This window comes from Boleophthalmus pectinirostris, unplaced genomic scaffold (genome assembly GCF_026225935.1).
Source record: "Boleophthalmus pectinirostris isolate CB_2022bp ecotype Guang Dong unplaced genomic scaffold, ASM2622593v1 HiC_scaffold_15, whole genome shotgun sequence".
Lineage (NCBI taxonomy): Eukaryota > Metazoa > Chordata > Actinopteri > Gobiiformes > Gobiidae > Boleophthalmus > Boleophthalmus pectinirostris.
In genome coordinates, this window is record NW_026571070.1 from 11,604,521 (window position 1) to 11,631,412 (window position 26,892).

Consider the following 26,892-nt stretch of genomic DNA (forward strand, 5'->3'; position numbering starts at 1 on the left):
AAGATAAATCGCAATCGAACTGGAATTTTTTATGACGAAATTGGCAAATTGCAATGACTGCAGTTTTAGAAGTACAATCATTTCCTCAAACAACAAAATATCCTGTTTTATTCTGCATAAAAACTGCAATCCGGTTAGTTTAAGTCTGCCCAAACATGTTCTGAAATATGATTCATGTTTTAGTTTTCCAGTTTTTTTGCCTGAACGCAATTTAAATGTGAGAATCTTATTATTAAAACATAATGACAAGTCTAATCTCAGTGCTCGTCAGAAAAAAGTGATATTTTTCCTCAAGTAGTTCAGCCCCAGATCGGATGCTGTGTATAAATATATAGTAGGACTGCTAGTTTAATCTCAATCTAATCGAAATAGCATATTGAGAGTCCAGTTTGTTGAAGTATCATAATTTCTTCCAAAAACAACTGAATACGGTGGTTTATTCTGCATTAAAAAAAACAATAAAAAACTGCTATCCCTGTAGTTTAAATCTGACAAAACATGTTCTAAAATCTTATTCATGTATTAGTTTTCCAGTTTCAGTCTTTTTGTCAATTCTCCTGAACGCGATTTCAATGTGAATTTTAAACAAAATCCTATTACTAAAACATAAACGACAAGTCTAACCTCAATGCTCGTCAGAAAAATCAGATATTGTTCAGCCCCAGATTGGACAAAGTGTATACGTTTATAATAGGACTGCTAGTTTAATCTAATCTAATCTAATCAAAATTGCATTTTGATGGTGCAAGTAGCAGTGGGTCCAGTTTTTTAAGTACCATAATTTCCTATGAAAACAACTGAATATGCTGGTTTATTCTGCATAAAAAATGGCTATCCATGTAGTTTAAATTTGTGCAAACATGTTCTGAAATCTGATTTGTGCATTAGTGTTCCAGTTTATATTTCAGTCTTTTTGTCAATTCTTTGAACAAAATCCTATTACTAAAACATAAACGACAAGTCTAATCTCAAAACTCATATATAGTAGGACTGCTAGTTTAATCTCAGTCTAATCGAAATAGCATTTTGAGAGTCCAGTTGGTTGAACTACCAAGATTTACTCCAAAAACAACTGAATATGTTGGTTTATTCTGCATAAAAATTGCTATCCTTGTAGTTTAAATTTGTCCAAACATGTTCTGAAATCTGACTCATGTATTACTTTGTCAGTTTATGTTTCAGTCTTTTTGTCAGTTCTTCTTAAATGTGAACTTTAAATAAAATCCTTTTACGAAAACATAAACGACAAGTCTAATCTCAGTACTCGTCCATATTGATATTTTTCCCCAAGTAGTTCAGCTCCAGATCGAACATGGTCTTTAAATTTATAGTAGGACTGCTAATTTAATCTCAATCTAATCGAAATTGCATTTTGATGGCGCAGTTGGCAAAGGGTCCAATTTTTGAAGTACCATAATTTCCTCAGAAAACAACTGAATATGTTGGTTTATTTTGCATAAAAACTGCTATCCTTGTAGTTTAAATTTGTCCAAACATGTTCTGAAATCTGATTCATGTATTAGTGTTCCAGTTTATATTTCAGTCTTTTTGTCAGTTTTTCTAAACGCGATTTAAATGTAAACTTTGAACACAATCCTATTACTAAAACATAAACGACAAGTCTAATCTCAAAGCTCATATATAGTAGGACTGCTAGTTTAATCTCAGTCTAATTGAAATCGCATTTTGAGGGTCCAATTTGTTGAAGTACCAAAATTTCCTCCAGAAACAACTGAATATGCTGGTTTATTCTGCATAAAAACTGCTATCCCTGTAGTTTAAATTTGTCCAAACTTGCTGTGAAATCTGATTCATGTATTACTTTGTCAGTTTATATTTCAGTATTTTTGTCAGTTCTTCTTAAATGTGAACTTTGAATAAAATCCTATTACTAAAACATAAACGACAAGTCTAATTTCAATGCACGTCAGAAAAAAAAAGATAGTAGTTTAGCCCCAAATCGGACACTGTGTATGAGATTAAACTGGCAGTCCTACGATATACTTAATCTAATCGAAACTGCATTTTGATGGCGCAGTTGGCAAAGGGTCCAATTTTGAAAGTACCATAATTTCCTCCAAAAACAACTGAATATGCTGTTTTATTCTGCATAAAAACTGCTGTCCTTGTAGTTTAAGTCTGTCCAAACATGTTCTGAAATGTGATTCTTGTATTAATTTGCCATTTCAGTATTTTTGTCAATTCATCTAGACGCAATTTAAATGCGAACTTTGAACAAAATCCTATTACTAAAACATAAACGACAAGTCTAATCTGAATGCTCGTCAGAAAAAAATGATAGTTTTCCCCAAGTAATTCACCCCCAGACTGGACACTGTGTTTAAGTATATAGTAGGACTGCTAGTTTCATCTCAGTCTAATCGAAATTGCATTTTGAGGGTCCAATTTGCTGAAATACCATCATTTCCTCCTAAAGCAACTGAATATGTTGTCTTATTCCTTATACAAACTGCTGTCCTTGTAGTTTAAATCTGTCTAAACATGTTCTGAAATGTGATTCTTTTATTAATTTGCCATTTCACATTTCAGTTTTTTTTGTCAGTTCTTCTAAACGCGATTTAAATGTGAACTTCAAACTAAATCTTATCACTAAAACATAAACGACAAGTAGAATCTCAAAGCTCATATATAGTAGGACTGCTAGTTTAATCTCAGTCTAATCGAAATCGCATTTTGAGGATCCAATTTGTTGAAGTACCAAAATTTCCTCCAAAAACAACTTAATATGCTGGTTTATTCTGCATAAAAACTGCTATCCCTGTGGTTTAAGTCTGTCCAAACATGTTCTGAAGTGTCATTCTTGTATTAATTTGCCGTCAGTTCTTCTGGATGCAATTTAAATGTGAACTTTTGAACAGAATCCTTTTACTAAAACATAGCTGACAAATTTAATCTCAGTGTTTGTCAGAAAAATCCAATATTTTCCCCAAAGTAGTTCAGCCCAGATCGGACACTGTGTATAAGAGTAGCATGGGGCCTTGAAGTGCTCTAAACACATTTGTAATCTGGACACAGCCCTGTTGCCCTGTTGAGTGTGTAATCCAAAACCAGGCCAATGATTATCTCCCCTCCCTACGAGCTGACTCAATTCTGATTTATGATTCGAATGAGTATTGATTTCTCCCTGCTCTTTCCCCCCTCGCTCCTCTCTCCCATTTTTCCTTTTAACAAAAGAGTGAATGATGTATGTGCATTGATTTCCAATCAATTATTTTTATTTTCATTTTATTTAAGCTTGGACAAATTTTCAGCGGCCCCCACAGAGGCCCATGCGTCTCCATCAATAGCGCTGTAGCTCATTACTAACAGGCTGCCTGATGGTGAAGCAGTCACATAAGCAGAGGCTCTTATTCTCCGATCTGTCATGTCCACGCTAGCATCGCGCCGCATTAACTTGTCCTCTTTCATTTATGAAATAATGGCAATGAAAAGATCCTCCATCATCTGTACAGTATTTAAGCTTGTGTAGGCAGTACGTGTAACATGACTCACACTCGCCATATGGACCAGAGAAAACCAGGGATTATTTTTGCTGTAGCCATTAAGCCTTAGCACAATCTTTCACACAATCAATTATTATTTATACAAGTGGAGGACATGTCTAATTGAGATTTACCCAGTTGTACAGTTTTATTAAGGAGGCAATGACAGACTCTTGGCGTGCTCACTGTTGGAGAATATTTGGAGTAGCCAGAGACGTGGATAGAGAGAGATGAGGCTGGAGGTCGAGCCGTAGACTGTATGGACGTCTAACGCACTAGCTGCTGGTTTCCACATAGAAAATGAACATGGGGTGCATCTGGCTCCATCGACTCTGGCTCCAGTTGACTTACACTGGAATATTATGGCCTTTCTCTCTGTAACTGCTGCTGTGAGCTTCGTCTTTTTGGTCTTAAAATGTGCGTATTAACCTGCTTTACATGATCCTAGTGTTTTTTTATTTTGCTATTTTGTCCATTAATAAATTCCTATTCCTAATATGGACCTGGCTCCAAATTTGCTGCGTCATAGCCGAAAACTATGGGTGGCGTCTCACTCACTTGGTTCACTTCTTTATACAGTGTATGGTTCGAGATAGCCTGATTTGTCAGCGGGTTTCACTTCGTGGAAACCGTCTGACCTCACAGTGTTACGATTCGTTCGCTCAAAGATAGACAAGTACTTGTTTTTGGTTTTTTTAACCAATCGCTGTTATTTGGTCATGATGTGTGTAATACACCGCTAACGGGGCTAACTGGTATATTAAGCTTTTCCCAAATCCCGTAGGAAGAAGGGCAATAACGTCTTTCCCCTTGACAAAATTCATCAAACATTCTCTTTGTTCTGGCTTTAAATCCTCAATCTCATTGCCAACACAGAATATATTGCTCTTTGCTGATTGGCTGGTGCCCGAACTCGCACTTTCAGGGTTCTTGCAAACCGTCTGGTGTATTCCGATTCCTGACCTAGTCGCTGGAGAGAAATTAAATTGAGCGTAGGCACTTGTGGCACCAGCCTGGCTAGGCTCCAGACCTGGGACTCAAAGACACTGTAATAATGTTCCAGTAGGTTTCCAGTCTAGTCCAGTCTTGCTGTACGCTTCCATTGTAGGGAGTATTATACCTCCGATTACGCCAAGATAACAAGGACTGAGCTGGCAGTGTGGAAAAGGGCAATTTCCCCATCAGTCATACACCTTGGCAGCATAAACTTGAATAGCCTTAAGCCAAAATGTTGTATTGATTCGTGAAAACACATCCAATTTCACTTCAGAGTTGCAGAATCATTCACTTGGTTCACAGTTTTGTTTGCTTTTTTTTTTCTTCTGTAAGATAATCATTTCTTTCTTGTGAGAGACCAAACCAGATCAAGTTACAGGGCAGATCTGTGGAGAGGCGACACCGCTCACAGTCAGAGTAGGTATCTTTGAGCTATAAAACCATCTGTGATTGAATAAATGTAAAGTAGAGCAGTTTAATGTCACACTTTGAAGCATTTCAGGCAGGACAATGACATATTCATAGAAACAAGCAGGTGACGGACCCCCAACCAAAAAGTCTCCAAATAGTTTCCCAATGGATTAGTGGAAATGTTGACCTGAATACCAAGTTTGTTTACCACAATACAATAAATACAGACTCAGGCCTGTTTTGCCCACTCAGAGTTCTGCTGTTGGTGGTTTACACAATATATTTTGTTTACACACACAGGCCATTGACAGAATTGAGTGTTTCAGCGAGTTAAAGGCAACTGGAGCTGATTGACAATGTGTTTCTTTACCTTTACAAGTAAATAATGGGTTTGTAATGTCTGCGCATTGTGTCAATATATGGATACTTCACTAATGTCTGTTGCTCGTCAATAGGCCGTTTTAGCCGTCACTCAGTGTGGGCGTGACGCGTGCTTTTTAAAATGCGGGCATCATCTGGTCTGATCAGTTAATGCGGTGTGCTGCTTGCTTATATAAAGTGTTGGGAAGTAACTGAATACATGTGCTGAAAATACACATTCTGAATACTAATTTTGGGTAGCTGTATTCAGGTACAATTACTTTTTCATTTTGTGATAATCATGTTAGAGATACTTTAAATTAAAAGGAATAAATGACAAATTTTGGCTTTGCAATGCACAGAATTAATGAGAATATGAGCGCATGTGCAATTTTTATTAAATTTTTTTCAATTTAGTCATAAATTAATAACCAGTAAACTAAATTAACAACAGTAAACAAAGCGGTCGACATGGATGTAGACGAAGACAGACATTGTGTGTTGGCAACGATTCATGAGATCGAGGATTTAAAGCTGGAATAAAGAGAATGTTCGGTGAATTTTATCAAGCTGAAAGACGTTATTGCCCTTCTTCCTACGAGATTTGGCGCATTACATCACGACTAAGGCTGGGTATCATTAAGAATTTGCCGATACAATACATACTGCGATACATAGGCCACGATACGATGCATATCTCGATACCGTGAGCTTTCAATTTGATACGATATATTTCAAATCGATTTTTCAATAAAAATGATGGCAAAATTATTCCCGTAGCACTAAAAGTCTTTCTTAACCTACTTCTCGTGCAAAGTTAATATGAAACACAAACATTTTAATCATCAAAACACTGAAAATGTCAAATGTTTAGAGTTTCCTTCCTCCAAACAAGCAACAAAACTGTAGCTGTAACAAAATTATTTTGTAAAATGCCCCAAAAAATACTCGATATATCAATATAGCAGCACACGATGTTGACACTGTATCATCACATTAAACGATACTATATTTTGATATTTTTGCACACACAAATAAAAAAATACCCGCCTACTGTCGAGTGAACGAATCCTAATGCTGGAAACCGGTTGATGAATCAAGCTAATAAATGAATGCGTAACAAACAAAAAAAAGAAACATATATAATCACACTATAATATAATGCAAGTCCAAAAATATTCAGAAAACAGTTCTCTGACTGGACCATGTATCAGAATATGTGACAAAATACAGTTTAATTTGGGTATTCAGTATTCTGTAACTACATTTTCATAATCTTCTTCCCATCACTGCTTATATATAAAACTGAAGAGTGAATGAAGCGACTGTACGCTTGGTCAACACTTGTAATTGAGACTTTTCATCTTTTACAGCGCAATAACCAATTTTCACTCTTCCTGCTGTTGCTATAGTGATGTTTTTCCTATCCGATTGAAAGTATTAATAACTACACTTTGACTTTGACTAATAGTGACCTAGATAATTCTAACCACATGAGAACAGGTATAACCATTACAAACTAATTACGCAATTCTGATACAGCTCGATTGTGCAATGTAATTTTGTTAAGTAAACATCTGCTAAAGATCAATATATGTAACATGCACATCTTTTAAATTAAAAAAAAAAAGTAGAAAAGCTCTATGTAACTTTTCCGGTGGGGAGATTTGTCATGGAGATGTGAATAGTTTTGCTGGAATTTTCCACAGTATGGTATGGCATTGTTTAACATTGTTTAAATACCTTGTAAACATGCGTTCTTACTGTGATCAGGGTTGCATCTCCACAGATCTGACCTGTAACTTGACCTGGAGGCGTTACTCCTTGTTTTTTTACATGCACTTTTTGGGCTGCAACTTAAACTTGTGCATGTTTAAAAGTAATTGCATAACGTTTCTGATCGAGCGCCTGCCACTTACTCGTCTCCATGGAGATAGATTAAATGTCCCGCACCACGCCGCTATTAATCTTGTTTTTGTTCAATTCCGGACGGTTTTAACGCACCAGAAATGTTACGTCACCGCACTTTTAATAAATCAGTAACGCTATTCGACTTATCTTTCCATCTCCTCGTCCTTGCACATTTTTAACTCCTCTGTCACTCTCTTGGTATGACTTACAACATCCCTTGAGAACAATCAGCTCTTTGAATCTACACAGGCCCAGTCATGTCCAGGCCTCTGCGCTAAATATTACCACAGTAACTGAATATTTGTTCCTATATAAGCCAGTCACGATAATTACTCTATCAACTAAAACTGGAAATCACATGGTCCTTCACGAATCGATACCATACTCAATATATGGCTCACGATTCGATATTAGGATATTATCAGGATATGGCGATACATGCGTAAATCGATATATTGTACATTAGGGGTGTGCAAAAATGTCAAAATATCGATATATCTCATTGTTTAATGTGATGATATCATGGGCTGCTGTATCAATATATCTATTTTTTGGTATATTTTACTAAATTAAAAGGATGGAAACTCATTTATTTCAACAAATTTGGCATTTTCAGCATTTTGATGATTGTTTTATCATATGAACTTTGCACAAGAAGTGGTTTAACAAAGACTTTTAGTATCGCAGCCATGATTTAGCCTTTATTTTTAATTGAACTGTATTGAATCGATTTGAAATATATTGTATCAAATCTAAAGTTCACTGTATTGAGGTATGTATCGTATCGGCAACTTCTTAATGATACCCATCCCTGTTGTACGTGATACTCAGTGAACCAAACACAGTATTTCTTTGTTAAGCCACCACCTGTGTGAAGTCAGTACGAAATACAGATGTACAGATGTAACCATTAAAACTGTGAATAAATCAGGTGCATTACATAAACAAGATCCATTTCTCTGAACAAACATAAAAATTGTAGCACTGTCACAACATAATTTAGTAAAATGTACCAAAGAATACCCTTGTCGATATATCGATACAACAGCCCATGACAACAATACTGTATCACCAAATTTAGAATCACGATTATGACTGGGTATCATTAAGAAGTTGCTGATACGATACATACCTCGATACATAAACCATGATATGATACATAAATCAATACAGTGCACTTTTGGTTTAATGCAATATATTTCAAATCAATCTGATATGGTGCAATAAAAAAATAATGGATAAATCATGGCTGTGATACTAAAAGTCTTGCGCAAAGTTCATATGAAACACAAACATTTTAATCATCACATCATCAACAGTGAATCAGTCAAATGTGTCGCATAGACAAGTTTCCTTCCACTAAACAAACATCAAAACTGCAGCGCTGTAACAAAATAATTTAGTAAAATTTACCAAAAATACTCTTGGCGATATATCGATACAGCAGCCCACGATATTGATACTGTATCATCACATTAAATTATAAGATATATCAATATTTTTGTTGCACTAGAATCATTTGAATTATTTCATATCTGGATTTGCCAATCTCTAAAGGTAAAAAGTCGCTGTTAACTTGAAAACTACCGCTACATGACATCACAAGTTGGAAAACAGCATTTTGAGCTTTGGAGACGTAGACAGACTAATAATGTTGGATTACTCAAACATGTTTGAATTGTATGGAAAAATCCAGATCTGTATAATCTTGGATCTGTACAACAAATACAGAGAGATCCTCCTGGATTTCCAGACAAATGTGTAAATGAAACAAAAGTCAACTCCAGATCTGTTTTTGATGAGGTGATGAAGTATTTTAACACGGCTTAAAGCTACAAGAGTCAGTTCTGTGTAAGATAGGACCTTTAATGCAAGTATTCAATATTCTGTAACTAAATACATTTGCAAAGTATTCTTCCATCACTGGCCACAAATAATCTGCTAGAAGAATGTTTATGACGCAAGCCTCAAATCAGCGTTAAAGGTGCACTATGTAACTTTTGGTTGAGGGTTATGGATAATATCATACTGCAATGACAGAAATGGCTTTACTTTACATTAGGGACGTAACAATAACCAAAATATCGTGATATCGTATCATCAAAGTTCTTAAAATAATATCGTGGACCATCACAATATATTGAATTACAAGTCGCTTTGGTTAAATTAAGAGTTAAGAGCGAAAGACAGAGGGAACTACATAGACCATGATCCTTTGCAGTCCATTTCAGTGCAGACTACAAGAAGAAATAAGAGTTCTAAGCACTTTTAAATCTTAGTTCTTTGGATTAAGTCTTGTCAAGGCATTTTAAGAAGAAAAAGAAGCATATTTACAGTTTTGTAAGCCTCCACAAAGTATCGCAATTAATATTGTACCGTGAGATGTATATCGTGAAAATATCGTACTGTGAGATTTGGATATTGTTACATCTGTAATCATGAGCTTTCCCACAATATCGCAATAAATATCGTACCGTGAGGTTCATACTGTTTTATTCTATTACAGGTGGTTTTATGTCTCAAAAATACCTAGAAAAACTGGTGTGAGAGAGTATTTTGACCCCCATAGTATATTGAGTCAACATACCGCTATAGTAAAGTGACCCCCCCATAGACTTTTGACTACTTTTTTCTTTAGTAGTAATTTATATGATCATTATTTCTCATGTAATTTACTTTTTTTTTATATATATTGCTACATATTTACTTTCTTTTAAGGTATTTTAAGTAATGTTTTGATGGATAACGACCTGGTATTTTGTGTAAATGTAACGCCACTTGAAAGTATCTGACTATAATAAACATATTGGGGGGTTAGAGTACTATAGCCATAGTATTTTGGCCTCCTTTATATATAATAGATCAATGTCAATATCCATAATCAATCATCAGTAACGTTATTTCTTACTTTACATCATCATAACTATAATAAATATGTTGGGGGGTTAAATATGTCAGTATGTTTTCATTTGCAGATGTAGTATTAATATTCAAAGTTTTTCTATAGATTTCAAGTTCTTTATTAATAAATATAGATTTTCATAGGGGGGTCAATATTCTATAGGGGGGGTCAACGTACCATAAAAGGATTCTGACCCCCGGGGTTAAAATACTATATGGTATTTTGAGCCCGGGGTCAAAATCCTTTACCACATTCTGACTGAGCGGGGTCGCCTCTCTACAGATCTGACCTGTAACTCTGGTTTGGTCTCCGTGAACACAGGAAAGCTTAACGCCATACTGTGGAACATTCCAGACAAAGCAATAAGATCTCCATGCAGAAAAAGCGTTTGAAGCGCCTTCCACCTGAAAAGTTACACAATGCACCTTTAACAAATTGTCAATGTAATGTAACGGCACGTATCCGAATGCCCGTCATTGCACGGCGGAGCCAGGGCGAGTTTGTGTCCCAGTGTTTGGTCCGTGTTTTGACAACAGAAAATTAGGAGTTAGCATAGTGCCTGTGTCATGTAGCCTTGAGGTGAGCGTTGCGGTGAATAGCTACAGTGTTATCTGCACAGACACTCCCGTCGCTCCAAGGATGCGAGCGCTGAAATGAAACAAATATACGCCGGTAACATTTTTGGCACTAAGTTACACAGAAGGGACCACATGTACCCGGCTCCGAAGGGAGATTTATTCACAAGACGCACCAAAATACAAGGAAAATATTGTTGCTTGTGCAGAAATAGAGTTGGAATGAAATCATGTTCCTCCGACTGTGATGGGAAAACTCAACATATCACATATTCTTTGCAGTACCTGGCATACTTTTTCATGTTTTTTGATGGTACAATAAGATATGTACGCTGCAGAGTGTTTGGTTATTTATTTATGGCTTTACGCAGTTGTGGTTGTTGGTCATTTGCTGCCGGTTGCTGTGCCAGTGTTTGGATGAATTAAATTTTTTTGTTGTTGTTTTTTTATTTATAATTTGTCAAGTTTGAGGGATTGGATACCCAGCACATCAACAACAAGACAGACATAACTAAATATAAAACTAACACGCATACAAAGAAAAAGAAATAATAATAATAAAATGGATGAATTAATTTTAATAATATTGTTGTTCCCCTTCTTGGGCGGCACACGGGTAACTGCGGTGCCCGGCAGAGGGGGGACGTTCTCGCCGGCCGTTAGTATGTGATGTATTGAGTTAGAAAATCAGCTTCTGTATCAGTGGTCCCCAACTTTTTTTACTCCATGGACTGGTTTTATATCTGACAATATTTCGTGGACCAAAGGGAGTTGGGGGGTGTATGGGAGGAGGTGTTTAAGTCCTGGCTAAATCATGTTTTTAGTCCTGTTTTTCGTGCTGTATTTTTTTTAGACCTGTTTTTAGACTTGGTTTAGACCTGGTTTAGACTTGTTTTTAGATCTGGTTTAGACTTATTTTAGACCTGTTTTAGACCAGTTTTTAGACTTGGTTTAGACCTGTTTTTAAACTTGGTTTAGACCTGATTTAGACCTATTTTTAGACTTGGTTTAGACCTAGTTTAGACCTGTTTTTAGACTTGGTTTAGACCTGTTTTTAGACTTGGTTTAGACCTGGTTTAGACCTGTTTTAGACTTGGTTTAGACCTGTTTTTAGACTTGGTTTAGACCTGATTTAGACCTGTTTTAGACTTGATTTAGACCTGTTTTTAGACTTGGTTTAGACCTGTTTTTAGACCTGGTTTAGACCTGGATTAGGCCTGGTTTAGACCTGGTTTAGACCTGGTTTAGACCTGTTTTTAGACTTGGTTTAGGCCTGTTTTTAGACCTGTTTTTAGTCCTGTTTTAGACTTGTATTAGACCAGTTTTAGTCCGGTTTTAGACTTGTTTTAGACCTAATTTTTAGTCCTGTTTTAGACCTGTTTTTAGACTTGGTTTAGACCTGTATTTAGACTTGGTTTAGACCTGATTTAGACCTGTTTTTAGTCCTGTTTTTTAGACCGGGGGGGTTTGCATTTTAGCAGCCCAGTACCAAATGACCCGGTACCAGTCCCCGGCCCGGGAGTTGGACGCCCCTGTTCTATATCATAATAAAATAAAATGTGAATGTAGCGATGTTTGTCATTTTACAACAAACATGCTGACAGGCACAGACATTCACATCGACAGTCTGGTGTAATAATAGATTTGTTTCGGGTGTTTTGTGGAGTGGGTAAGACTGTTTTTAGTGGCAGGATAAACTATGGTCATTGGCATGTACAAGTCCAGCACTCTGGCTCACTAGGAAATGAGATCCTGTATCCAAAAATTCCGAACTGTCCCTTTAAACTTACCAAAAAAAAAGAAACAAACAAGCAAGCAACGCAATTAGGCCAAGTTTAGGTCAAATCTGTGGACATGCACCCCACATAATAGTATGAATGCATGTTTTTCAATACATTATTTACATAGTGTGCCTTTTTTAAAACCTCTAAAACATCAAATATGTTATAGCGATATGTGTAAAGCAGCACTAAATAACTTCGAAGTATCCAAACTTTTGAACAGAGACTGATAATTCCATATATTTTCAAAGACAACAGTTTTTGGCATAGCAGAAAACCAAGGTAAACATTTCAAATTATAATAAAATGACGTAATGCTTTTAACAAACCCCTTTAAGTCAAACCTACAAATTCCTTGCGTAAAAAATGCACCACTCTTCAATTATACAGACTCTCTTGACTCACAGACATAATTGTACGCTTAAATCTAAGGCGCACTTGAGCTTAAGTGGCACTCAGGCCTCAAACAACAGCGATGTGTGTGATTGTCTGTGTAACATTTAACTCCTGGACCCGTATATAATATTTGAAACTGTTGACATACTTCTAGGAGTTGTTAGATTTTTTACTTGTCTTGGTTTGATTCAGTTTGGTTTCACTGTGGTCAGACTGCTGTCACCATAATTACTATTTTGCATTTTTTGGTTCCAGTATTTATCATAGGTACTTTTTTTTTGTATTTTTGTACTCATGCTGGAACTTTTTGTTATTTCTTTTGTACTACGATAAGATTTGAGCTGTAGACGGTTGGATTTATCACTTCTTTGAATCATTACCCAGACAGACTAACTACTAAAGTGTTTAATTCCACTGTTTTTATTTGTTTCTTTTCACCGTCTAGTACAGGGTCCTCAACCCCCTGGGCCGCGGACCAGTGCCGGGAAGTGGGTTGTAAACCAGGACTAAACCAAAACTAAACCAGGACTAAACCAGGACTAAACCAGAACTAAACCAGGACTAAACCAAAACTAAACCAGGTCTAAACCAGAACTAAACCAGGACTAAAACCAGGACTAAAAACCAGAACTAAACCAGGACTAAAAACCAAAACTAAACCAGGACTAAACCAAAACTAAACCAGGTCTAAACCAGGTCTAAAACCAGGTCTAAACAGGACTAAAACCAGGTCTAAAACCAGGTCTAAACCAGGACTAAAACCAGGTCTAAACCAGGTCTAAACCAGGTCTAAACCAGGTCTAAACCAGGTCTAAAACCAGGTCTAAAACCAGGTCTAAACCAGGTCTAAACTAGAACTAAACCAGGACTAAAACCAGGACTAAAACCAGAACTAAACCAGGACTAAACCAAAACTAAACCAGGACTAAACCAAAACTAAACCAGGTAAACCAAAACTAAACAGGTCTAAACCAGGTCTAAACCAAACAGGTGCTGTGGTCCAAGACAAGAAAAATATCTGATGAAGGCTTTTTTTTGCCGAAACGTTTTTTGTTAATAAAATAGTATTTGGACATCGGCCAACCGAGTGTGCTATGCATTTTTTCACTCTGATCTAAACCAGGTCTAAACCAGGTCTAAAACCAGGTCTAAACCAGGTCTAAAACCAGGTCTAAACTAGAACCTAAACCAGACTAAAACCAGGACTAAAACCAGAAACTAAACCAGGACTAAACCAAAACTAAACCAGGACTAAACCAAACTAAACCAGGACTAAACCAAAACTAAACCAGGTCTAAACCAGGTCTAAAACCAGGTCTAAAACAGGTCTAAAACCAGGTCTAAAACCAGGTCTAAACCAGGAACTAAAACCAGGTCTAAACCAGGTCTAAACCAGGTCTAAAACCAGGTCTAAAACCAGTCTAAAACCAGGTCTAAAACCAGGTCTAAACTAAACTAAACCAGGTCTAAACCAAAACTAAACCAGGTCAAAACCAGGTCAAAACTAAACCAGGACTAAACCAGGACTAAACCAGGACTAAAACCACGACTAAAACAGGATTAACCTAAACTAAACCAGGACTAAACCAATACTAAACCAGGACTAAAACACAGTACTAAACCAGGTCTAAATCCAGGACTAAAAACAGTACTAAACCAGGAATAAACAAAACTAAACCAGGAATAAAACCAGAACTAAACCAGGACTAAAACCAGGTCTAAAACCAGGTCTAAACCAGGACTAAAAACAGGTCTAAACCAGGTCTAAACCAGGTCTAAACCAGAACTAAAACCAGGACTAAACATGTACCAAATAGTACCAAATCAGGACTAAACCAGGACTAAAACCAGGACTAAACCAGGCCTAAAACAGCATTTAATCAGAACTAAAACCAGGACTAAAACCAGGACTAAACCAGGACTAAAAACCAACTAAACCAGGACTAAAACCAGGACTAAAACCGGACTAAACCAAAACTAAACTAGGATTAAACCAAAACTAAACCAGGTCTAATCCAGGACTAAAAACAGTACTAAACCAGGTCTAAACCAAAACTAAACCAGGAATAAAACCAGAACTAAACCAGGACTAAAACCAGAACTAAACCAGGACTAAAACCAGGTCTAAAACCAGGTCTAAAACCAGGTCTAAAACCAGGTCTAAAACCAGGTCTAAACCAGGTCTAAACCAGAACTAAAACCAGGACTAAAACCAGGACTAAACATGTACCAAACAGTACCAAATCAGGATTAAACCAGGACTAAACCAGGCCTAAAACAGCATTTAATCAGAACTAAAACCAGGACTAAAACCAGGACTAAAACAAAACCAGGACTAAAACCAGGACTAAAACCAGGACTAAAACCAGGTCTAAACCAGGTCTAAACCAGGACTAAACCAAGCCTAAAACTGGGTCTAAACCAGGACTAAAGCCAGGACTAAACCAAGCCTAATCAGGACTAAACCAGGACTAAAACCAGGTCTAAAAACCAGCTAAACCAGGACTAAACCAAGCCTAAAACTGGGTCTAAACCAGGACTAAAGCCAGGACTAAACCAAGCCTAAATCAGGACTAAACCAGGACTAAAACTAAAACCAGGTCTAAACCATGCCGTGCCGCCACAGTCCCTGGTCCTCAAAATATTATCGGTCATAAAACCAGTCCGTGGAGATAAAAAGGTTGAGGATCACTGATCTTGTACAATCAGAATAGTTTTGGCTGCTCGTTATCGTGTCAGTGGCCTAAAATAGTTTCAATATTATCTTTTATTTTCGGTATTTTCTTCAGCAATTGATTCTTTGCAGCTGATGCGTCAAAATTCCCAGGGACTGTGAAGCCAACTGTGGGCACTGCTCTGTCTGAAACTGCGTTAGACTTTAATCTGCACTTTGTTTTCACACAGTCTGACCAGAAAGAGTTAAAAAGTTAGTTGGAACTGCATTAGGAGAATCAAATTATACTGTTAAACTAATATTTTACAAATTACAGACAAATTAGTCACAGTTTCAGTTTGTCATTTTCAGCTTTTTGTTGAAAATTAAACTAAACTAAATCTAAACTGGATCGTGTTGATCACAGGCTCCTGAAAATGTGTTGTTGTTGTTGTTTTTTTTTTAAATTGTCGAGACAGGCGTACAGGTCAGACACGGAGAAATTTCACCTGTCAATCTTTAAAGTGTAAAATCGAATCGGACATTTGAATATGTTTTGTTTTACACTGAGGGAGTTGTTTTTCCCCTCGCCAATGCCAGTCAGCCACTAAACCCCATATACTGCCATTATACAGGGTGGAGGAATGTTAAGTATTTTCATTATTTTCTGCCAACCTCTGTGGGAACCAACTCCACAAACTCCACCGTGAAAAAAAAAAAAAATACACACACACACACAGGCCCAACCCACTGATTAAGGCAAACTGCTATGCATTCATGGTAAACATACGGGTGTGGGAGAAAAGAGAGGGAGGAGGAGGAGAGGAAAGAGGGAGGGGGAGAGACGAGAGAGAGAGAAGAGAGGGGGGAAGAGAGACAAGAGGGAGGAGGAGGAGAGAACAGGAGAGAAAAGTAGGAGAGAAGGATGGGGGGGGAGAAGGAGGAGAGAAGAGAGTGAGGAGGAAAAAGGAGAGAAGAGGGGGAGTAAAGATGAGAGGGAGGAGGAGAAGGAGAGAAGAGGGGACAAGAGGAGGAGAATGAGAAGAGGAGAGAGAGAAGAGAGAGAAGAGGGGGAGAGAAGAGACGAGAGGGGGAGGAGAGGAGAAAGAGGAGAGAGAAGAGAGAGGAGAGAGGAGAGGAGAGAAGAGAGGGAGAGAGAGAAGAGAAGAGAGAGAAGGAGGAGAGAGAAGAGAAAGAAGGAGAGAAGAGGAAGAGAGAGGGAAGGGAGAGAGAAGAGACGGGGAGAAGGAGGAGAGGCAGGAGAGAAGAGAGGGAGGAGGAGAAGGAGAGAAGAGAGGGAAGAGAGAAGAGGGGACAAGAGGAGGAGAATGAGGACAGGAGAGAGGGGGGAGTAGAGAAGAGAGGGAAAAGGAGGAGAAGAGAGGAGAGAAGACAAGGGAGAGAGGGGAAGAGGATGAGAGAAAACGGGGGGGAGAGGGAGACGGGGAGGACAAGGAGAGAAGAGAAAAGAGGAGGATGAGAGAAAAGGGGGAGGAAGAGAAGAGAAGGAGAGGAGAGAAGAGAATAGAGAGTAGGAGAGGAGGAGAAAGAGGAGAAGCTGAAAGGGAGACACAGACACGGGAGAGCGGGAGAGTTTACGATCGGGTTACCGCGTCCGTGAACGCGCCGCTCGCTGTGGGACTTCGCTCACCTCTCACCCAGTTTAGTTCAGGGACACAACAGTGAGTCAGAGTATCAACGCGCGGCTCGGGAAATGTGACAGTCACGCAGGTCACTCCAGGACACGGCCGCTCTGTCACTGCATTGTTCAGACGTCTCAACGCACAATAAACATCAACAGCAAGAATGTTTTTATTACTTCTGTAGTACGTGCATTTAAAACGAGCCGGAACACTTAGTCACCGCGGACGGGACAGTGTAATTTAATATAAAGGTACACGGTGTGACATGTGGAACGTTCCAGGCCAAGCAATAACATCTCCATGGAGACGGGAACGTAAACTCTATCCGAAAAGACACATATTGCGGCTTTAAATTGTGTCCTGAAAACTTTATTTAATTTTTTTTTTTTATGTTAGACCGTGCCAATTCTGCAATCTTTTAGCACCGCTGGGAGACACGAGGCAGAGGAATTTTAGGGTAATAAAAAAATTGATTTGGTATTTTTTCGACGAGCAGTGATGGAAATTTGATTTGATTTGAAAAACGAGTTTTAATATTTGAGAAATGTTTTGCAATTTGAGTCTAAACTAAAGGAATCCGATGCTTTTCAGAACAGTTTCTAAACAACAGAGTTAGTATATTACATAAAATGATTGTGTTAGTCCAAATATGCTCTTAAAGGCGCACTGTGTAACTTTTCTGCTCGTCTCCTTGGAGATTTTACTGCTTTGCTTCGATTATTTCACAATAAAGTCGGATCTGTGAAGAAGCAAGCCTGCACTTTGAACGTGTTTCAAGGTATTTTTGAGCTATAAAACATCTGTAATTGAATAAATGTAAGGCAGATATGTTTAACGCTTTACTGCGGAACATTCCATGCGAAGAAATAACATCTCCATGGCAACAAACGTGTATTGGACACTCCCTCGTTTAAATATTTGCAGAACTTTGTGATTTAATTTTATAAGTTGTGATTCTTTTAACAACTTTTGCTTATCTTTAAAGGTGCATTGTGTAATTTTTTTCTGGTGGAGGGTCCGTGAAATCCTTGTCTCCATGGAGATGTTTTCGCTTTGCCAGGAATGTTCCACAGTAAAGCATTAAACACATCTCCATTGCGTTTATTCAATTACAGGTGTTTTATAGCTCAAAAACTCCTTGATAAACATGAATTCTTACAAAGTGCAGGCTTGCTTCTTCATAGATCCGACTTTACTGTGAAATAATCGGAGCAAAACAGTAAAATCTCCAAGGAGACGAGCAGAAAAGTTACGCAATACACCTTTAAGAGCACATCTAGACCAACAGAATCATTGTATTATGTAGTTGTACGGCATTAAACAAATATCTCTTGTACTTATTCAATACACGCATCAAGAATCTCGGACTTGCGGTCATTGCGCAGTGCAAACTTGGAAGGATTTTCAGAAAAAGTGAGCATCAAACCGCCATGTTTGTTTTCCCAGTGGGATGTGTCTATTGACAAAACCAATCTTTTCTAGTCTTTTGAACGATATCGCTTTTGTTTCTGGTTCTGATATTGTCATATTTTAGTTCTGGGATTTGGACATTGTTAATTGTGTGGTTGTTGGATGTTCTAACAGCGGAAAACGGCTCGAGAAATGTGTTTGCGAACTCCATAAATGCAAAAGGGAATCAGATCTGTGTGACTGCAAACCTCCCAAAACTAAAATATCACAATATCAGAACCAGAAGCAAAAGTGATATGGTTCAAAAGACTAAAAAAGAGTGGCTTTGTCAATAGACACATCCCGCTGCAAAAACAAACATGGCGGTTTGATGCTCACTTTTTCAGAAAATCCTTCCCAGTATGCATTGCGCAATGACCGGAAGTCCGAGATTCTTGATGCGTGTATTAGAGGTGGTTTTATTTCTCTCAGCTCATTAAAACATGCATTATTATTGTGAATGAGCCCTCTTCTCCACAGATCTGACCTGTAACTTGCCCGGCCTTGTCATGTCCTCTACCCTCTACCGAAAAGTTACACAATACACCTTTAAAAAGACAATTAGAGTGAGCCTACAGTGAAAGCAAAGGAAGAAGTTATGTAAACTCCACTCAAACTGATCGACTGAGGGTGACCTGGAGATTGAACCCCCAACCCCTTTCCTAAGTCTGCAAGTCTGCATACATTCACCTTCACAAACGATCCCAAATGTCGTCCATTACTGCGTTTTATAGACGGACGTGACCCCAAAGCTTTAGGCCGCGGAGAGGTAGATTTCCTGAAGTGCTCTCCCCCTCTGATCTGCACAAGTATCAGCTATAGGGGACCTGCCTTTGGGCTTGAATGTTTCTGATAGTTTACACTGATAGATGGTCTTTTCTGTGGTGGTGTTAGTCAGCCGGGACAGGCCATGTGACCCAAAATAAACGAATGAATGTGGCCTTTGTTTGCCTCAGTGTATAGAAACTCATTAACCCTGTTCTCAGGCTGACAATGCATTTTTAAAGGGCCCGTGTTGCACTGTTTTGTTATCTGTGTTATCATGTTGTTTCCTCACCGCAAACAGACCTGGAGTTGTGTTCTTCTCTCAAAAAGAAAAAGAAAAGCACTCCTCGTGACCTTGTGATGTCATGTGGTACTACAGGAAGTGCACCTTAACCTAGCCTGGTTCATCAGCCGGTTTTAGTTCGTCTCACGTACAAACCGTCTGACCTCGCAGCCTTAGATTTTGGTCAGGACGGTAGGCACTGTTGGGCAAGTTACTTTAAAACTGTAATGTGTTATTTATTACTTATTACTGTCATTTCAAAGTAATTCGTTACATTACAATATTACTGCATTTAAAATGTAAGGCATTACATTACTATTGCATTACTTTAAGTTACTCTCACCAAAATAACTGCGAAAAAGCTGAACTTTTGAGCCGTATATGGACTGAACCAGGACTAAACAAGGTCTAAACCAGGACTAAACCAGAGCTGAACCAGGACTAAACCAGGACTATAACAGGACTAACCTCAGACTGATTCCAGGACTGAAGAGGAGGACTAAACCAGAATTGAACTAGGACTAAAACAGGACTCACTGTCAGGACGGGCTCGAAGGTGACCGCAGGAGAAAGGAGCGGCTCTGCTCTTCATGGAGGTAAGAGCGGCTGTCGCCCGATCGCTCTTTATGGACCCTGCTGCTCGGGCTCGCGGTCCTAATTTCAGCAACTATTTGCGGGTACAAGACCCGGTGCAAGAGTCTGTTACAGCGCGTAACTTCTGCCTTCCTTCAGCGTGTCCAGAAGTCCAACTTTTTGTGCGATGGTTTGCATCGTCCATTGTCTTTTGGGTGTGAGCGCAGGAGACTTTGTCGGTGCAGAACATTTCGTCGACGTTGTGGATTTTGTCGGAGAGAAAACTTGCAACCGTACAGCACTTCAGTAGCACACTGCTAGAGATTGAACATTTATTTAAATTTGGCAGCTGAACATATTTTGTACTGTACTGTACAGGAGACAGGAGTCCCTCAGCCGATCAGGACGCAGCGGGAGGAACGCAATACGTGTTCATACACTAAAAACAAAAGGCATGCAAAATTGCAAAAAAATAAAAAAATCAGCGAAACAGCGAGACCGCGAAAAGTGAATCGCGTTAGAGCGAGGGACGACTGTAAGCCAGGTCTAAACCAGAAGTGACCCAGGTCTAAACCAGGTCTAAACAGCGTAGAGTTCTGGGTCGGTCCTTTCACCCGTGGTTAACTGAAGGTCTATCCGGCCGCGTCTCCGGCGTTTCACCGCTGCTGATTTCACGGTGATTTTAGCGAATTTCTATGAAGAAAAACCCACCACTTCAATCCAGGTTAAAAAAGCATTGTAACGCGCGTTACTCACATTTGTACCGAGTAAAATATAAAAATTTTTCCCCCTGTAATGCCTTACATTACTGCGTTACAGCAAAAATCAACGCATTACATATAATACTTTTATAATACATTACTCCCAACACTGACAGTAGGCGAGTACTTTTTATCATTTAACCAATCGCTGCTGTTTGGTCGTGACATATGTAATGCGTCGCTATCGGGGCTAACTGGTGCATTAAGCTTTTCCCAAATCCTGTAGGAAGAAGGGCAATAACGTCTTCGTCCTTGATAAAATTCACCCAACAATCTCATGTTCCGGCTCGACAGAGGGTGTAGATTTGCTGCCAAATTAAAAACAAGGCCATATGAAGGCTTGCACTTTCAGTTTAAGTGAAATTTTACAGTAGATTTTAAATTTAGAAGTTGTTGGTGTCACCCAGCCCAGTTTCTCACCTATGATACACACTTTTAATTTCACTTTTTACATCTGGAGGTATTTACCCAATGAACAGTGAGAATCAGACAGGTTCCGTAGAAGAAAAAAAGGGGAAAAAATAAATGAATAACACAAATCTTCTATCTAACCAAATTGGTAACGTATTCTCATTTCTGTGTTGTGTGTTGATACAAAAAATTCAACCTCTATTCAGTACTAAAGAGTATACTTGATACTCAGTACAGATTCTAATACCTTGATGATAATAACATGAAGTTGATTAAAAAATAAAATAAAAAATCTTTATTTAAACAATAGGATGTGGTTTTCAACATCAAATCAAAGCGACAGTAGCTCAGTTGGTAAGAGCGTTTGTCTTGATATAATTGGTTGAGCGTTCAGATCCACTGACCCACAGGTTGGTGGTGTGATTCCAGTTCTGATAGACCTTCTTCAGAACATCCAAAAGTGCCACGATGTAGGGTAAACGTCACTTATGTTAATGCTTTTCTATGGCAAAATATCTATATATCGATAAAATTCGCCCAACAATCTCATGTTCCGGCTTTAAATCCTCGATCTCGGGAATCGTTGACAACACTGAATATATGGCTCTTCGCTGATTGGCTGGTGCCCGAATTTGCACTTCCGGGGTTTTTGCGAACCGTCTATTGTATTTTGATTCCTGATGTAGTCGCTGGAGAGAAATGAAATTGAGCAGAGGCACTAGGTGTTGCCAGCCTGGCTAACCTTAACCAGGACCATTTGGATAATTTCAGCCCTGGAACTGCCAATTTACTTGACTGAACACAATATAAAAGGTACCTGTTAACTTAAAAACTACTACACAAAACGATGTAGGTGATGTAGAACGGCCCGTGTTCATACCATTTAAGTGAACCCGTCATGTGTCGTCGATAGAGGGTGTGAATTTGCTGCCAAATTAAAAGCAAGGCCATACGAAAGTGGATGTCACCGCAATGAAAATAATAATCATGGATCGCATCATCGACACCAGCGAGCATTTTTTACTCATACAAATTATTATTTATCTGCGCCAAGTTATGCTACGACATCTGCTGTGGAGAAGGAGGCAGCGACGCCAAATCCAAAGATGTAACCTTACCAGACGAACACGGATACAGCAAATATTTGGTCTCCTCCGGTGACCACTGCACGATCTTCATGACACTTGATTTCTCCACCATATTCCACACACATGTTTTCTTTATTTTACTTTTATTTTACCATGTGTGACCCAGATGAACCTGCTGACGTGTACTGTGTCGTCACGGTTCGCTTGGAAAAAAAAAAGTTTTACTAGAGCTTTTTGGTGCGGGACCCGGCACACTGGAAAAGAAGCACACTCACACTGGAAAAGAAATAATGATCAGAGGAATTATACCCTGCAACACCAAGTCTGTGATTTATATGATCACCTGTCCCTGTGGTAAAGCCTATGCGGGTAAAACAAGCAGGGCTTTAAAAACACGGATCGCAGAGCAGAGGAGTACGAATCAGATGCAAAAACATGAACTATCCTGTGGCGGCTCATTTTGTTGATTTTAACCATCCTATCTCTTCCTTATGATATATTGGCATTGAACATGTGGAACTGCCCCCTAGAGGTGGGAATCTAGAGATGCTCCTGTCAAACAGAGAACAATTTTGGATTTACCATCTTAAGACTCTCACATCCTCACGGACTGAATGTGGAGCAAGAGTCTTAAGATGTTTTTTGTGATAGGCTTAAACTATTTCTGTATTTTATAAAATGTTTTTTATGTAAAATATCTAAACTGTTTCTTGTTGTAAGTGGGCTGAACTCACTGGGTGACCTCACTTTGGGACCTCCCATTCATTGAAGGGGTACATGGGCACCTGGGCTGGAAACAGTTTAGTGTGCTGTGGTCCAAGACAAGAAAAATATCCGATGAAGGCTTTTTTTTGCCGAAACGTTATTTTGTTAATAAAAAAGCTTTCGGACATCGGCCAACCGAATGTGCTATGCATTTTTTCACCCTGACGGGACCCGGCACCAGCATGTTTCTGTCGGCCTGAAAACACTATTTGTGATGTCATGAAGCGGAAAAGAAGAAAGCCTAATAATGCCAGATTACTCAAACGTGTGAATGAAACTAAACACAACTCCGGGTTTGTTTTTGATGAGGTAGCAACATCCTAACGTGGCTTAAAGTTCACAAGAGTCAATTTTAGACCTTTTTTAATTATAAGCTGACTTAGTCTTTGACTTAAATTGCTATATATGTTTGTGGTGTTGCGTGCTTGGCTCACTGTAGAATCATGTGCATATGATGATACACTAACACGATCACAAACAGAAGCTGACACTCACACACACTTACACAATCTCTGGATTTCACAAAGTTCTTATTTTAAACTCTGCGTGGTTAAAACCTCAGTCAGTGAATGGTAATAGTGGTGAGGCATTTCATTTTCTATTTAATTCAGAAAGTTATTTATTTAGAAGATCTACAGCAAAACTCTAAATGTAATGTTATGGTTATTTATTGATCCAAATAAAACTTCTGAGCATGAATGACTTAATTTTTTATTCAATTTCAATGGTATATTTTGTGTTTTAAAGAAATTAAGTTTAAAGAAGTTATCAAAATCGAACATAATCAAAAATCAGGAGTCCAAAATTGAAAACCAAACCGTGACTTAAGTAAATCGTTCCATCCCTAATTGTAAAAGCAATGATTAATTTAATTTGATGGTGTCTTTATTGTGAGCAGGCTTGCATCTCCACAAACCTGACTCTTATTTGCCCTCCTCGTGGTTGTTTCCATGGAGATGTGGTTCCATTAGCTATAATACGCCGCAGTATGGCAGAAAACACTGTATCTGTCACCATGGAGAATGTTCAAACATATGGTTTTTACTTTATGTTTCCATGACGTCATGCAGGTGACTTCCAGAAAGTTCCACACTATTACTGTAAAACTGTTGATTCATGAATTGTTTACCTCTTTAAGGCTTGCACTTTCAGTTTAAAGTGAAATTTTACAGTAGAGTTTAAATTTAGAAGTTGTTGAGGTCATCCAGTCCAGTTTAATTTCACTTTTTACATCTGGAGGTGTTTACTCAATGAACAGTGTGAATCAGACAGGTTCTGCAGAAGAAAAAAACAAATGAATAACATGAGTCTTTCAACTAACCAAACTGGTAACATATTCTTATTTTTGTGTTGGGTGTTGATACAAAAATTTCAAACTCTGTTCAATATTCAAGAGTATACTTGATACTCAGTGCCGATTCTGATACCTTTATGATAATGAAGATGATTAAAAATAAAATAAAACTCTTTATCTAAACAATAAAATATGGTTTTCAACATTAAAACATAGCGACAGTAGCTCAGTTGGTAAGAGCGTTTGTCTTGACATAACCGGTTGAGTGTTCAGATCCACAGGTTGGTGGTGTGATTCCAGCTCCAAAAGACCTTTTCACAACAGTTGAAAGTGCCGCCATGTAGGGAAAATGTCACTTATGTTAATGCTCGATTGCAAAATATCTGTGGAAGTGTCTTTCCACCAGCTTCATTCTTCATTGAACAAGGTCAACAAAAACATATTCTGTCCATGAAGAATTTATCCTCAACTATCAAGGTAAGGAAGACGAAAACGTAAAGGTGAACAATGAAAAGAGTTGAACTACTGAGCAAAACTAACATTATGGTCATGAATAAAACATAAGTAAACTTGTTAACTCGGATTCTACAATAAAAATTAAAAAATGTATTTCATAATGTAAATATTAGCACACAGAGATTTGTGCAGTTTAAATGCGAGACATGTAATTTGTGAACATCTGTAGCATTCAAACTGCACAAATCTCTCTGTCAATGGCAATATCTACATCATGAACTGGATTTTTATTTTTACTTGTAGAATCAGCCTAAGTTAACAAGTTACTTATGTTTTATTCGTGACCATAATGCTAGTTTTGCTCAGGAGTAGTTCACTAATGCTAGTCTTTGTTTGCCTTTAAGTTTTCGTCTTTCTTACCTTGATAGTTGTGGATAAATTCTGCATGGTTGAATATTTACCCTTTGTGGACCTTGTTGGATGAATATTTGGTGATGGGGCAAATGTATGAAGCTGCTGGAGAATACACAAGACATTTCCACAGATATTTTGCCATTGAAAAGCATCATCTTAAGTGACGTTTACGCTTCATTGCAGCACTTCCGACCGCTGTGAAACAGGTCTATAGATGAATGCTGTTGTCGTGTCCTTACTTAACCCACCTTGCTCCTAGTGTCTGTGTACTCTGGTGAGTGAATGGGTGAGTGGCTTCCTTGATGTAAAGCGCTTCGAGTGCCTTGAAGGTGAAAGCGCTATATAAAAATGTGACCATTTACCATTTATATTACTATGTGGTCTTATCCGTGTAATCCCTCAGGGGTCCAGGTAGGTTCCAGAGTGGTCCATGGCTGTAAACTAGTCTATGTGCATTTATACAGCTCAAAATCATTTTAAAGCTTTCATTTTTGTCTTGTAAATGTGACTTTTTTTGCATCAACTCAAGTATATAGTTTCAACACTAGTTTTGGTATTGATTAGTATCTGATTTTTTAAAATACGAGTTCTATAGGTTGCAATTCCCAGTTTTCCCACTACAGTAATCCATGTACCTGGGAAAGGAATGTCGCGATGGAAAGTTAAATGAATACACAGACCAGCCCCTCCCCCTCCCGTGCTTCGAAACCTTCAATAAAAGTCTGAGATTTCTCTTTATCTCCACTGTTAAACAACACACTATAGCCTCCAGTCACTCGCTCGTCTGCATTGTCCTGTCTCCTGCGCCGTGATTGGCTGCGGTTATCCCTCAGCCAATCAAAAGACGCCTCCTATGTAAGTCAATATGTTAACCTACAGTACAGGTTGTAGAGTCACTGTAGCATTGTTAAGGACGCGGGGGTTACCTTGGGACACAAGAACTTATAATTTTGTATTCGCGTTTTTACATTTTACTTACGTATTCTTTACTTCAGACACAAATATGATTCAGTCCATAATTAAAAGGTAAAAAAAACAAAATATACAACTGCATGTTTAACAATATTTCCATGCAACCTTATTATATAGTTAAAAATAATACATCAATTTTCAGTTTTCCTTATTGCACAATTTGCTTGTAACGTGTATTATTTAAAACTAGATCTACAAGTTAATCCGGTTTCTAGCATCTACATTACATTGACTTAAATGTTGGCCATATGCAGTCCTTACTATGAACAGCTTTTAATTACAAGTGTTTCCTTGTTTTGTTTTGTTTTGGTATTATTTTAAATTGACTGAAAATATCTGCACATCAATACATGCATTCTGAATTTGTGAGCATCAAATCACCATGTTTGATTTCCTATTGTCAAAGCGAGTCTTTTCAAGTCTTTTGAACCTTTTCGCTTTTGTTTCTGGTTCTGATATTGTCATATTTTAGTTATGGGATTCAGACATCGTAATTGTGTGGTTGTTGGATGTTCTAACAGCGGAAAACG